Genomic DNA, 13162 nt, shown 5'->3' on the forward strand with positions numbered 1-13162 from the left:
TTGGGGAGTGGTTAAGGAGTGGTCAGTTCTCAGTTGAAACTCAAGATAAGAAAAGTCCCATTATTCAAGAGAGTATCTGGTCCCAGACATCCTGGCCCAGTGATAACAAACAGGAAGAATACTGATCAGCTCTATCTGGTCCTGGAATTTGCTGACACAGGGAGGGGTGTTTTTAGTTCACTCAGAGAGAAAAAGATTAATTTAGGGTTTTGGCCCTTATTTGGGCTCAAGTGAGTCTTAAATGATTATCAAGGGACGGTGTTTCTGAGGCTAGGGAGAAATTGGGGCCCAAGTACAAGCACCCAAGCATAAGCACCCAAGCACCCCAACATTCCCCCCTTAAACAGATGGGACCCAAAATCTTTTGGGGTTGGGGACGATGGTCTCAGCTTCTGAAACTGCTTCCTGCTGGGTTTGGGCGTAGAGCTGTCCCTGCCTCCTGGGGTCCCTCTGTTCAAGGGGTCGGTTCTTCAGCCAGTTTCCGGAACTTGGCCGATGCCAGATCCAAGGGGTGATGGGTTGAGGTCTCGGACAGATGTTGGTACCCAGTCTGAGCAGTCATCTAGAAGTGGAGGGCACTGAGCCTAGAGGGGACAAATCTGGCCAAAGAGAAGTAAAAGGAATATAATCAGGAGTGGGACAAGAATAGGGGTTAACATAGAAAGAAGCCAGGATCCCCAAGAGGATGTCCTGGTGTACTAAGGGTTGTTATGGATGTCTCACATCCAGGTGATTTTCTCTAGTCCTATTGAGCTCCACCTATTGAGAGTTATTAATATACATACAGCAGGAGGTGTTGGCCAGGGCACAGACACCTCCACTAGCAAGTAGATAATCCAAAGCTATCTGATTATCCAAGACCACATTTGCCAGGGAATCCAGAAGCTGCTGAATGTCCCAGAGACCATAAGCTGTGTCATTTGCCAATTGGTGAATGGTCCCTGTCAGGTTTGAAAGAATGAACTCATGTTGTAAATGTCCATACCAAGGCATGAGATACTCTGTTCCCTTTTTAAGGTACCAGAGAACATTGTCCCAGAACCCACGCTTCACTCTTGTTAGAGTGGAGGTACTGGGTGTAATAATATTGAAAATGGTCAAGGTGGTGCCAAAAATCCAAGGGAATACACACCAAAATACTTATAGTTGTTAAACACCAGATGGCCAGAACAACAGTCCTGGGGTCCTGCCAAGTACTGGCATTTTGCTTTACTTCTTCCCCAGAATCCTCACCACCTGGCCCACCCATCCCACAAAGGAAGGAATATCCTTTAGGGGTACATTTGGGACCTGTTTATAAAAGATACTGAGCATGAATGCCCCCATGGATCAGTATGATTACATACCAATATTCCAGTTAAGAGAGAAACTTTCAGAAGATCAATAAGAGTGTTACAGCTAGAAGGGGCAGTAACATTGTGTGTCAACTAGGAAGAGAAGGTTAAATAAGAAATACCTACTAGGAGAGTGCCTGGAAGAATTTGGTCATAGGTGCAAGTAGGGAGTGTTCCCTCAGAACAGGTGGTGCGGCTGGCAGAGGTAAAGTTCTGGGGACACATTACTGCAGGCATCATTACAGGTGGTGCAAGTCAAGAGACCAGCAGAGACATTTACAATCCCTCCTCTGGCAAGGGTCTTTACCCATATAGTGGCCATAGAACTTGTCTCCCAAGCAAGGAAATGATTCCCTGTTGAGAAACAGGATGTTGAGATAGAAAAATTTTCCCATAAAGGAGTGGCCAGTACAAAAGAGGTGGCAAAGACGTCTGAGGTGGTTACATTGGGGAGGGGGGGGCTCTTGCAAAAACTGCCTTAAACAAAAGAGGTTCCTAACTTTAACCTCACAACTGAATAGATACACAATCTTGTTCCGCAAGCTTGTTTATCCTTCTCTAATTACACACCAGAAATTGAATCTTTTACATATGATAAATTCAAATACTGATTTTACTCTTACTTAGGCCATGGGATGACTACAAATTCAGATCAAAACAGCAAGATCTCACATACTTATATTGTGCTGATGTCTTTTACTGACCACTTGCTCTGATCAGAGAAATCTACCATAAAAGGAAAAGGCAGGGACATGTGACATCCAAATATGACAGGATAGAAAATCCTTAGCTCTGTTTGAATTCAGATAACAGTCACAGTTCTCCAATCATGCAGTATCAATTCCACATCATAGCCAGACTCAGGAATAGTCAGGTGGGAAACATTCCTTCTCAAAGGAACACAATGGGGAAACTGAGCCAGGAGGATCCCATCCTAGATTGAGGCTAAGAGTGTCCTCACAGCTTTTTCCCAGATGCAGACATCCACCTGTTCTGAGTAGCTTGTGGCATTTCTGATACTGATTTAACGCAGACAACTATACCCAAATTCAAACTCAAAACAAAATTAGTTATAGTCCCAAGAGCCTTTTACCCCAGACAGCAAGTTTCACTAATCACAGCTTAAAGCCAGATACAGTTAATTTTACTCCCATAGAGTTGCAATAAGCAATAAAGATTTACCAGGACTCACATACATAAGAGATTTCACTTAACATTTTCCTTTCTCAAACTTAAACTTGTCCTGGTGTTAAAGCCAATCATTAGAAATAATTTCTATCTACTGTACATAAACTTGCAACTTCTCAGCAAGTCAAGTTCATTGTTTAGGAACTCCAAACAAGTTCTTTTCTCAGAGCAGATGATCTTGCCTACACAGATTTTTTCCAGGGACCAGGGCAAGTTTACAAAATAGGGGGAATTGCCTTATACCCCAGGGAGGGGCTAATCCTGGTGCCCCTGCCTGCCGACTTCTTTATCCCAAAGAGGACTGTTTTGAATAGGCAGCACTGATCTGGATAAGGCTTTTACCCAATCCCCACCTTTTCACACAGTAATCAATTAACAATTCTAGGTTTTAACATTAAAACAGTAACTTCAAATAACTTAGTTAACAATCTTATAACTTTCATAAGTGATAGTCAAATTGTTTTAGCTATAAGCCCTCCTTTAATTACAGGTAAAGGTGAAAATACCTAGTTTACTAAATGACAGTTATAAAACATTATAGGACAGGGTTAGCAGGGCTGACAAAATAATATAACTGGTTTTGCAGTTTTCCCACTGTAGTTTTTCTAAGTTCACACTTTAATAACATCCAAATTATGAAAAACTGCTTGACAAAACAATACAAAAGTTTACCAATCTGATGACTCCAATTCTGTTGAATGCATTTCCAAATTTTGTTACAAAGAAAATCAGGCATCTCTTCACCATTGACATTGCATACTGGTCACATCTAATTAAGGAACTAATAACAGTAGTTAACATTTATAGTGTCTGCCCTCTATCAGGCATTGTGTTAGGCACCTTCCAATCATGTGAGATAAACTGAGGTAACTTGCTTAATGTCACCCAGTTAGCAAATTTCAGATCCATACATTTTCCCAATTTACTTTACTTCCAAATAGTATGATAAATTCTGACTTAAGCATTAAATTAAGAGCATCACATTTCGTTTGAAATATTACCAGAATGAATTAAATTACCTTTTGGTTGTGTTCTGGTATGCAAAAACTTTTTTATGAGAGGCAGAAAAGATTGGGAAAAGATTCACCTCTTCTTTCCTCACCTTTCTCTCTTCCACATTTAACAACTTGGCCAAGGTTGGAATGTAAAGAGAGAGAGGGAGAAAGAATATCTTTTTTTTTACAATTCTCCAAAGTTTCAAAACCTTTTTACTCTCAAACCCTCTATTCACACTGTGCAAATAAATTATACCTTCCTTAAGCTTTCTGAACATAAAACTGCACATATCTAACATCTTTCTAATTCTGACCTGACACTTTGAGGATCCTTCTTAACTTACTTTTTACCAATTATGTAACCTAAATAATAAAGTATTTTTCTCCCTTTCTCATCCACCCACTCCTCTGAAGCTGCTGTTATCAGGGAGGGAGAGAAAGAAGAAAAAAACGGCATTCCAGAGTCCAGCTACAGCCCTGGCTGCAAAGGGTTTCAGATCACACACGGACACCACACACTACACAGACAAACACAAACATAGAACAGATAACATGATAATGACAGGGATAATCCAAAAACTCAGAGAGACTTCCCCTGTACAAAACAGACAATTTTTCATGATTCTCCAGATCTTATGGAGACCAGGCAAAAATTTTTCTTAAGGTTTTGGAGAATGAGCTTTCTCCAGTTCTGTTAAAAGATAACCTAGGGGCGAATCTCAAGGTGTAGAGGGAGATTGCCCATCCTCTTTGCCAGTAAGCCTTAAAAAAAAAAAAACAAAAAAAACAAAAAAAAAGGACTTGCTCCTGTAGTCTACTCACCTCGACCAGCGTCCTGGTGAGGGAGAAAAAAACCGGCAGAAGTTCCCAACAAGGGATCCCTTGTCAAGAGGGAAATCCGCTAGAGCCTGTTGCAGGCTCGACCCAGCCCCAGCAAGCCTTCCTAGGTGCTTGAGGGACGACCCAACTACAGGGCGAGAGGAGGGGGGAGGCTTACCTTGAGTCGAAGAAGGCTTGAGACTTCAGACTAGCCCCACGTTGGGCGCCATAAATGTTGTGGGCTGAGAGGTTGAGAGGTTGTAACCCCTCAAAGACTGGAGTACAGGACGGGCTGTCTGGAAGGAATTCACAGACTCAAGCATTCTTTAATTCAAGGTGGCAAAGATTTATTGTTATGCTTTTCAGCAGGCAAGGATTCTTAAAGGATCCTGCAACCTTAGAGAGGTACAGGTAAAGTTTATATAGGATAAAATGCAATAAAACATATGTCAAATATGCTAACTAGGGGATTCAGGGTGGGATTAGGGAGTGGTTAAGGAGTGGTCAGTTCTCAGTTGAAACTCAAGATAAGAAAAGTCCCATTATTCAAGAGAGTATCTGGTCCCAGACATCCTGGCCCAGTGATAACAAACAGGAAGAATACTGATCAGCTCTATCTGGTCCTGGAATTTGCTGACACAGGGAGGGGTGTTTTTAGTTCACTCAGAGAGAAAAAGATTAATTTAGGTTTTGGCCCTTATTTGGGCTCAAGTGAGTCTTAAATGATTATCAAGGGACGGTGTTTCTGAGGCTAGGGAGAAATTGGGGCCCAAGTACAAGCACCCAAGCATAAGCACCCAAGCACCCCAACAATAATGACCATACTTCACTCAAAGAGGAGCTAGCTACGAGAAGACACCATCCCCACCCAACCCTACTTTGTAAAAGTGGGGGACTATGGGTGTGGAACATGTTATACAATGTCAGTTCTTTTGGATATGTTATTTTCATTGAACAACATTTTTTCTTGGTAAAGGATGGCTCTCTGGGAGGGAAGACATAGTGGGAAATGTGGGTTCTATGCAAAACACAAGATATCAATAATAGTTCTTTTTAAAAGAGATTGTTAAATTCATCCTCTTCATTTTGCAGGTGAAAAAACTGAGATCCAACACAAGGGGTGGCGATTTTCCTAATGTCGTACACAAAATCAGGGACAAACCCGTTTCCTGACTCCAAATTCAGTTCTTTTCCCACTACCCTATGGTAGGCCTGATTTGGCCCTGAGCTTGTTGTATCATGCAAAGTAGGATGTGGGAAATGCATGAAGGAGGCACAGATAAAATCCCAAAGAAAGTTTGAAGTGTACTCTTTCTGTAGTGTGGTGGGAACGGCAGTGGAGGAAACAGATCCCATAATATGAGAGCTTATGAGCAAGTTAGCGGGAGAGTAAAAGCTAATAATGATAATAACAGCTAACATTTGTATCATGCTTTAAAGTTTGTGAAGAACTCTAAGCATATTGTATCATGTAATGACCAAAGCAATCCTATGAGGTAGGAGCTATTGTTATCCCATTTTATAGATGAAGAAACTGAGGCTGAGAAAGGTTAAGTGGCGTGGTAAAAAGAAGGACCTTTCAAGTTCAAGAACCTTGGGTAAGGCATTGGCCCCTGTCTGGGCCCTGGTTTGTTCATTTGTAAGATGAAGAAGTTGGAATTGATGGCCTCTGAAATCCTTTCCAGCTCCAGATCTTTGATTCTGTATGTGACCTTGAGCCAGTCTCTTCTTTCCATTGTGCCTCAGTTTCCTCTTCTATAAAAAAGTGTTGGACAAGATGACTTCCAAAGTACCTTCCAGCTCCAAATCTAGGATCCTCTGTGCCACCTTGGGTCAGTCCCTTTCTCTCCCTGGGCCTCAGTTTCCCCCACTGTAAAAGTGAGGGGGTTGGACTAGCTGACCTCTGAGGACTCCACCAGCTCTAGATCTAGGATCTTATATGTGATCTTGAGCAAGTCCCTTTTCCTCCCTGGGCTTCAGTTTCCTTATCTGAAAAATGAGGGAGGGTATTAGCCTCTAGATTTATGAAGCAATATTATTCTAATGGGTCTGATGCAGTCATAAATAAGAGAACATCAGACAACAACAGAACCTGCCTAGGATCCTTGGAGGGGGGTGGCCGTGCCCATTTGACACTTTTCCAAGATGGGGAATACCTGGGTAGTCTGAAGAAGGCAGCCTGGAGTTGGTTGGGTCTTGCCTTTAGGAAGCAGATTGAAGCTAGTCTCAGGCTTTAGGAAGTGACCAGTGGTGTTGGATCATGGCCTCAGTTTCCTCATCTGCAGAATGGGGATAATATAAGTAACTTCTTCCCAGTACTCAAATGAGATAATATTTGCAACGTGCTTAGCACAGGGCTTGGCACACAAGAAGTGCTTAATAAATGCTTGTTTCTTTCCTTCTTGACGCTCCAGTGTTGAAGGTCTAATCAACTTAATGATATAAGAGCAAGTAATGCCCTTCAATAAGTAAAGAGAAATTAGGAATTGAAGGCACAAGTTGGTATTACTTTCTGGGCCTATAGACTCCATAGCTGTGGATGGTCAGAGGAGAGAGGAAGTTCTAGTAGAGGCATCTTGAGGGTACAGTGGAAAGAACGTTGGCTGTTGGAGTTACAAAGCCCTGAGCTCAAATTCTAGCTCTGACATTAATCGTGGGCAAGCTGCTTATCTCTCTGTGGTAGGGTTTCCTCTTCTGTAAAATGGGGATGAAAATATTTGTACTATCTATCTCCCCAGAAGATCCTGAAGAAAGTGCCTGGTAAACCTTAAAGTGATATATTAATGCAGTTGTGAACAGTCAGGGAAGTCTTCTCTGAGGAGGGTTCAATCCTGAACATGATGCTCCCTGTGTGACCTGTAAATATCACTTACTTTCTCTAGGCTGCATATTCATTATGTGTAAAGTGACATTTACCTGTCGTCAGACATCCTTTATTTCCCTACATCTCTGAGCCCTGCCAAGAGAGAATAGGACTCACCTGGCCTCATTAATATCCCGGAGCAATCAATATTCAGAGCCATAGTAAAATTGAGAATTGCTAAAGGAAGGGGAAGAAATTATCTCTTCAAATGAGATTTAGATGGGATTTAGAATTGAGAATTGGAATGGACCTATACAATCATACATAGGCTTACAGATTGGAGTTGGAAGGGATGTTGGAGAGAGTCTTGTCCAGTCCCCACATTTTATGGAGAATTCAGCAGATGCCCAGAGAAATGGTTTGCCCAAATTTCACACAACGAATAAGTAGCTGAGCCAGGTTTCAATCCCAGGTCCTCTGACTCCAAATTCAGGACTTCTTTTATATCTCTGCCTCATATATTGTGTTGTATAGCCAAGAAGTTTGAGCTTATAAAACTAGAAGGCCAGAGACTTTTTTCCCCTTAGGTTCTTTGGGTCAGAAGGCTTTAGATGAAAGCACCTCCTCCCACCTTGTGGGAAGACTGGTTTGGCTTCCCTTAGATATGATTAACTTGAACCTAATCACAAACTGCTAGAAATGTTTTTAGGTAGGCACACAGACTTCCCTCTCCTCCATCTCTTTCCATTAAAATACTCCATTTCTTTCTGTGCCAAATTCAAATTTCACTGTCACCTCTTCTACCTCAGGAATCATCTCTTTAAAATATGTTGTCTCTCTATCTCATGTAGCCCTTACTATGTTCTGATTTGTACTGGAGCTATTTGCGTGTGTCTTTGCCTCTTATTGGCCTGAAAGGACTGGATCTAATTTATCTTGATTTCTTTTCATGGCAACCGACAACAGAGGGCTATTCACTTAATGTGTGTTTAATGCATGTTTATTTAATGAATGAATGAAGGGCATCAGTTTCTCAAAGTGATGGCCTCAGGATTAATTGAAATATATAGGCAGACTTATAGCCTCATAGAATGTTAGAGCTGGGAGGAATCTTAAAGCACAAAATTCCAGAGCTGGAAGGGATGTTAGAACAGAGAATGTCAATGGTGAAGCAGCAAATATCTATTAAGCACTTACTACATGCCAGGCACTGTGCTAAGTACTGTGGATACAAATACAAGCAAATAGAAAAATGACTCCTGCCCTCAAGGAACTTATATTCTAATGGGGGAAGATAACATATGAAAGTGAACTGAACATTTTTAATGCCAGCCCAAAATCTGAGAGTCAGAAACACAGCTAGGAGGGTAAATAAAGCACGACATGGTCCCCAAAATGGAGACCATCAAAGGGTCTCACTAGTGGGAGAAAGGGGCTGGCATGGTGAAGGGATGTTCCAGAGAAGGTTCAGTACCGTAAATGTCCACATCCAATGGGAAATGTGACACAAACAGTAACTGACCCCTTGAGCAGTATGTCTCACACTGATGATAATCCCGAATAGACTTGTCTGTCAGTCCCCAAGCATTTATTAAGCACCTACTATGTGCCACACACTAGATGGGAGTGAGGAACCTCTGAGTGGTATGTAACAAAGAAAATAATGCCTAGAGGACAGAAATGAGGGGATTGTTGTAGTTATAGTTTACCTAGATTGGAGCAAAGCATTTAAAGAAGTCTCTCACACAATTCTTTTTAAAAAATAATTATTAATATATTTATTTTTCTATCAAATATATTTCCCACTGTATCCCTCCTCACCCTCAAACCTTTCCAGAGAGTTATCCCTTATAATTAAGTATGAAGAAAGGAGGAAACAAAAAAATCTGAAAACTAAACAACATATCAAAAATATCTGACATTATCTGTATTATCCCACACTCATATCCCTCCCAATTCTCAGAGCAGGGTGTGTAGGGAGTGGAGGGAGGTGTCTTCTTACCTCTCTTCTCTAGGGCCAAGCTCAGTCATATAATTCCACAGCATTCAATTTCAGTTCAGTGTTTCAATTCAAATTCAATTCCATTCAACTTCAGTGTTTTGGTGGTGGTCTTTCTGTTTACGTTGTTGTAGTCATTGTGTAGACTGTTTTCCTGGTTTTGATTAATTCACTTTGCATGAGTTCTTATAAGTCTTCCCATGCTTCTCTGTATTCACCAGATCCATCATTTCTTGTAGCACAATGATACTCCATTACATTCATGGACCACAGTTTGTTTAGCTGTTCCCCAGTTGAAGTGCATCTACTTTATTTCTAGTTCAGGGGTGAGGAACCTATGACAACCTGGAGGCCACAGGTTCCTCACCCCCATCTAGTTGTTTGGTACCACAAAAAGTGGTGCTATAAATTTTTTCATTTTCTTTTTGTGATAGACCTCCTTCAGGTCTCTGAGTCAGTATATGGACACTTTAGCCACTTTCTTAACATCATTCTAGATTGTTTTCTATAACGGATGTACCAACTCGTAGTTCCATCAATGCATCAGTATGCCTATCTTTCCACAGCCTCTCCGACATTGACTCTTCCCATCTTTTTTATCTTTGCCAAACTGCTGGGTATGAGGTGAACCCTCTGAGTTGTCTTGCTTTGCATTTTTTATTATTAGTTATTTGGATTATTCTTTCATGTGGTTATTCTTAATTTTCAATTCTTCTGAGAAGCATTTGTTCATATCTTTTGACCACTTGTCTATTAGAGAATGGATTTTGGTCTTATATATTGGTTAGTTGTCTGTATATCTTGGATATCAGGTCCTCATCAGAGACATTTGTCACACATATTTTCCCCAGTCAGCTACTTCCCTTTTTATCCTAGTGATATTAATTTTGTTCATGTAAAATGTTTGTGATTTAATTTAGTAAAAATTAATAATTTAATCTTTTTGCATTGTCTTTATCTTCACACCCTCCCCACAGTTATGAAAGATAAAGATATCTGATCTTTTCTAGTGTTTTATTGCATACCCTTTTTTTTTTTTATTAAGGTCACATATCCATTTTGAATGTAGTATGGAACATGTTGTAAAATGTTGGTCTCAATCTAATTTGTATCAGAATGCTTTTGAGTTTTCCCAGCATTTCTTGTCAAATAGGAAGTGCTTTCCTAGGTAATTTATGTTTTGGGCTTTCCCAAACACAGGGTTATTAGGTTTTGGAATTTATTATTTTTCCATTTATAGTCTGTCCCTTTGATTTTTTTCTATTAAAAAAAACCCCAAACCTACATCAAATGGTTTGGATGCCTGCTGCATTATAATATACTATCAAGTCTGGACATGCTGTTCCCTCTTTGTTCCTACATTTTTTCCCATTATTTCCTTTGATATTCTAGAATTATTTTCCTCCAAATTAATTGTGCTATTTTTCTGTTTAATTCTTTATGCTATCCCTTTGGTGTAGCACTAAATCACTATACTAACTTTGATAGAATTGCTATTTTTATTATTTATTATATATTTTATTATTTATAACAAGGAACATGGAATCTTCTTCCAGGCATATAAATTGTTTATTTCTTTAAGGAACATTTTATAATCATATCAATACAGATATTGAGGGTGCTTTAGTAGGTTGAGTCTCAGGTGTTTTATGCATTTTGTAGTTATTTTAAATGGTAGCATCCTTTCTATCGTTGCTTTCTGGCTTTTGTTGTTATGATACAGAAATGCTGTTGATTTTTGTGAGTTAATTTTGTAGCTTTCAACTTATAATGCTATTGTCTCATTAGCTCCTTTGTCAACTCTCTAAGTAAACCATCATGTCATCAGCAAATAGGTGTAGCTTTGTCTCCTCTTTACCCATGTTTATTCCCTTAATTTCTTTCTCTTTTCTGACTGATATTTTTAGCATTTCTATAACTATGGCAAATGAAAGTGGAGATAGGAGGCTTTTTTGCTTGTATTTATTAGGAAGCTTCAAGGATGTCCTCATTGTATATGATGCTTGCTTTAGCATATTAAGAAAAAAAAAATTCCTCTATGCCTGTAGTTTATATGGAGTTTTTAGGATAAAGAAATGCTTTGCTGAAAGTTTTTTTTCTTCATCTACTGAGATAATCATATGGTTTTAGATGTATTTTTAATAGACAGCTAGTTAACAAAATGGATAGAATACTGGGCCTGGAGTCAGGAAGTCCTGATTTCAAATTCTGTCTTAGAAACTTACTAGCTGTGTGACCCCGGGCAAGTTATTTGACCCCATTTACCTCAGTTTCTTCAACTCTAAAATGGAGATAACAATCATACCTACCTCCCAGGATTGTTGTGAGGATCAAGTGGGATAACATTTATAGAGTACTTAGCATAATGTCTAGCACAAAGTAGGCACTTAGTAAATGTTTATTCCTTTCTCTCCAACCCCCTGTCCTTTCCTCTGCAATGTGATAAATTATGGTGATTGTTTTCCAAATGTTGAACCATCCTCACATTGCTGGTATAAATTCAAGTTTGATTGTGGCAAATGATCTTTTTTAGTACTATTCCTGTGGAAAAGGTGAAGAGATGTGGTCTAAACCATAATTAGAAACATAATTTGAAACTGTTTCAATGGCCAGGTTCAAAGGAAAGAGTCGTCTTTAATAGCTGGATGCCAACTTGGCAGAATATCTCCAGTGGAGTACCCTGGGTAGGGGGAAGGGAGCAGAATTTCTGTTTGGCCCCATGGTGTTGACCATTTTTGTCAGTGACTTGGTTAGAGATATAAATGGCACACTTACCAAATTTGCACACGGTACAAAACTGGAAGGGATAACTAACACATTAGATGACAGTCAGGATTGAGAAAGACTTTGGCCAACTAGAACATTGGGCAGAATCTACAAAGAAAGGCTTAGTGACAAATCGTAGACATGGGCTCAAAAAAACAACTTGACAAGTGTAGGACCTGGGAGATATAGATAGCAATTGTTTTGAAAAAGATCTGGAGGTTTTAGTGGGCTGCAAGTTCGATATTCATCCACTGTATGATGTGACAACCAAAAATGTTAATGTGACCTTGACCTCCATGAATGGAGGCATAGGCTCCAGCAACAAGGATGTGATAGCCTCCCTATACTTGAGTGTTTTGAGTGCCACTGCTTGAGAATGACATTGAAAAGCTGAAGAGTGTACAGAGGAGGTTACCAAGATGGTGAAGGGCCAGGGCTCTTTGTCATATAAAGACCAGTCAAAGGTAGTAGAGATGTTAAGCTTAGGTGGAACTATATAGCTATGTTCATATATTTGAAGGGCTTTTGTTTGAAAGAGAAAGAGTTGTTTTTTTTTTTTTGGATTGGCCCCAGAAGGCAGAACCAGGAGCTGGGGGGTGGGAAGGGCAAAGAGGCAAATCTAGGCCAGGAAAAATTTAAAACTATCCCAGTGTAAAATGGGTTGCTTCAAGAGGTGGTGGGTAGGTTCTCCTTCACTGGAAGTCTTCAGTGGTTGGAAATAATTTGCCACATATATAACAGTAAGGATTCTTTGGGGGGCACGGATTGGCTTAAATATCAACTGAAATCCCTCCCAATTCTAGATTTTGTTATTCATAACAGAGAGTAATTGCTAAGGGAAATGACTCTTTGTAGCAATGAACTCTGAGGACTGTATCATCCCTGAGAGATGGCACATTCTATGCCACTGGAACAGAGTTTGAATTCTTGAGGGGTGCAGCCAACCCCAGTGAACCCTAAGCAGGGTGTGTCCCAGAGCCTGGGACCCCTAACATACCATACACAGAGCATTTCCTTCAGGGTTGGTGACATTCTTTACTCCCCTAGGGCATATCACATATGTGGTGCTGCCTAGCGAAGAGCTCTACCCCATGCTTTGCTACCCAAGGAGGCATGAAATTCATACAATCATTAAAAGGCTTATGTTGAGGATATAGTGGATATGTCATGTAAAGAGGAAGCTCTGCAAAGGGCATCCCCCACAGTGATCCCCTGAGGGGCCTGTCATACATAAAGTGACTCCTGAGGCTGTGTTGAG

At 40.2% G+C, this 13162-nt stretch overlaps 1 pseudogene; it reads right to left on the reverse strand.

Moving 5' to 3' along the window:
* Positions 1-470: 470 nt before the first annotated feature.
* The window catches only part of LOC110194756 (motile sperm domain-containing protein 1 pseudogene), a 100707-nt pseudogene continuing 88015 nt past the window's right edge, over positions 471-13162 (reverse strand).

Source organism: Phascolarctos cinereus, unplaced genomic scaffold, assembly GCF_003287225.1.
Source record: "Phascolarctos cinereus isolate Bilbo 61053 unplaced genomic scaffold, phaCin_HiC Scaffold_8;HRSCAF=390, whole genome shotgun sequence".
Lineage (NCBI taxonomy): Eukaryota > Metazoa > Chordata > Mammalia > Diprotodontia > Phascolarctidae > Phascolarctos > Phascolarctos cinereus.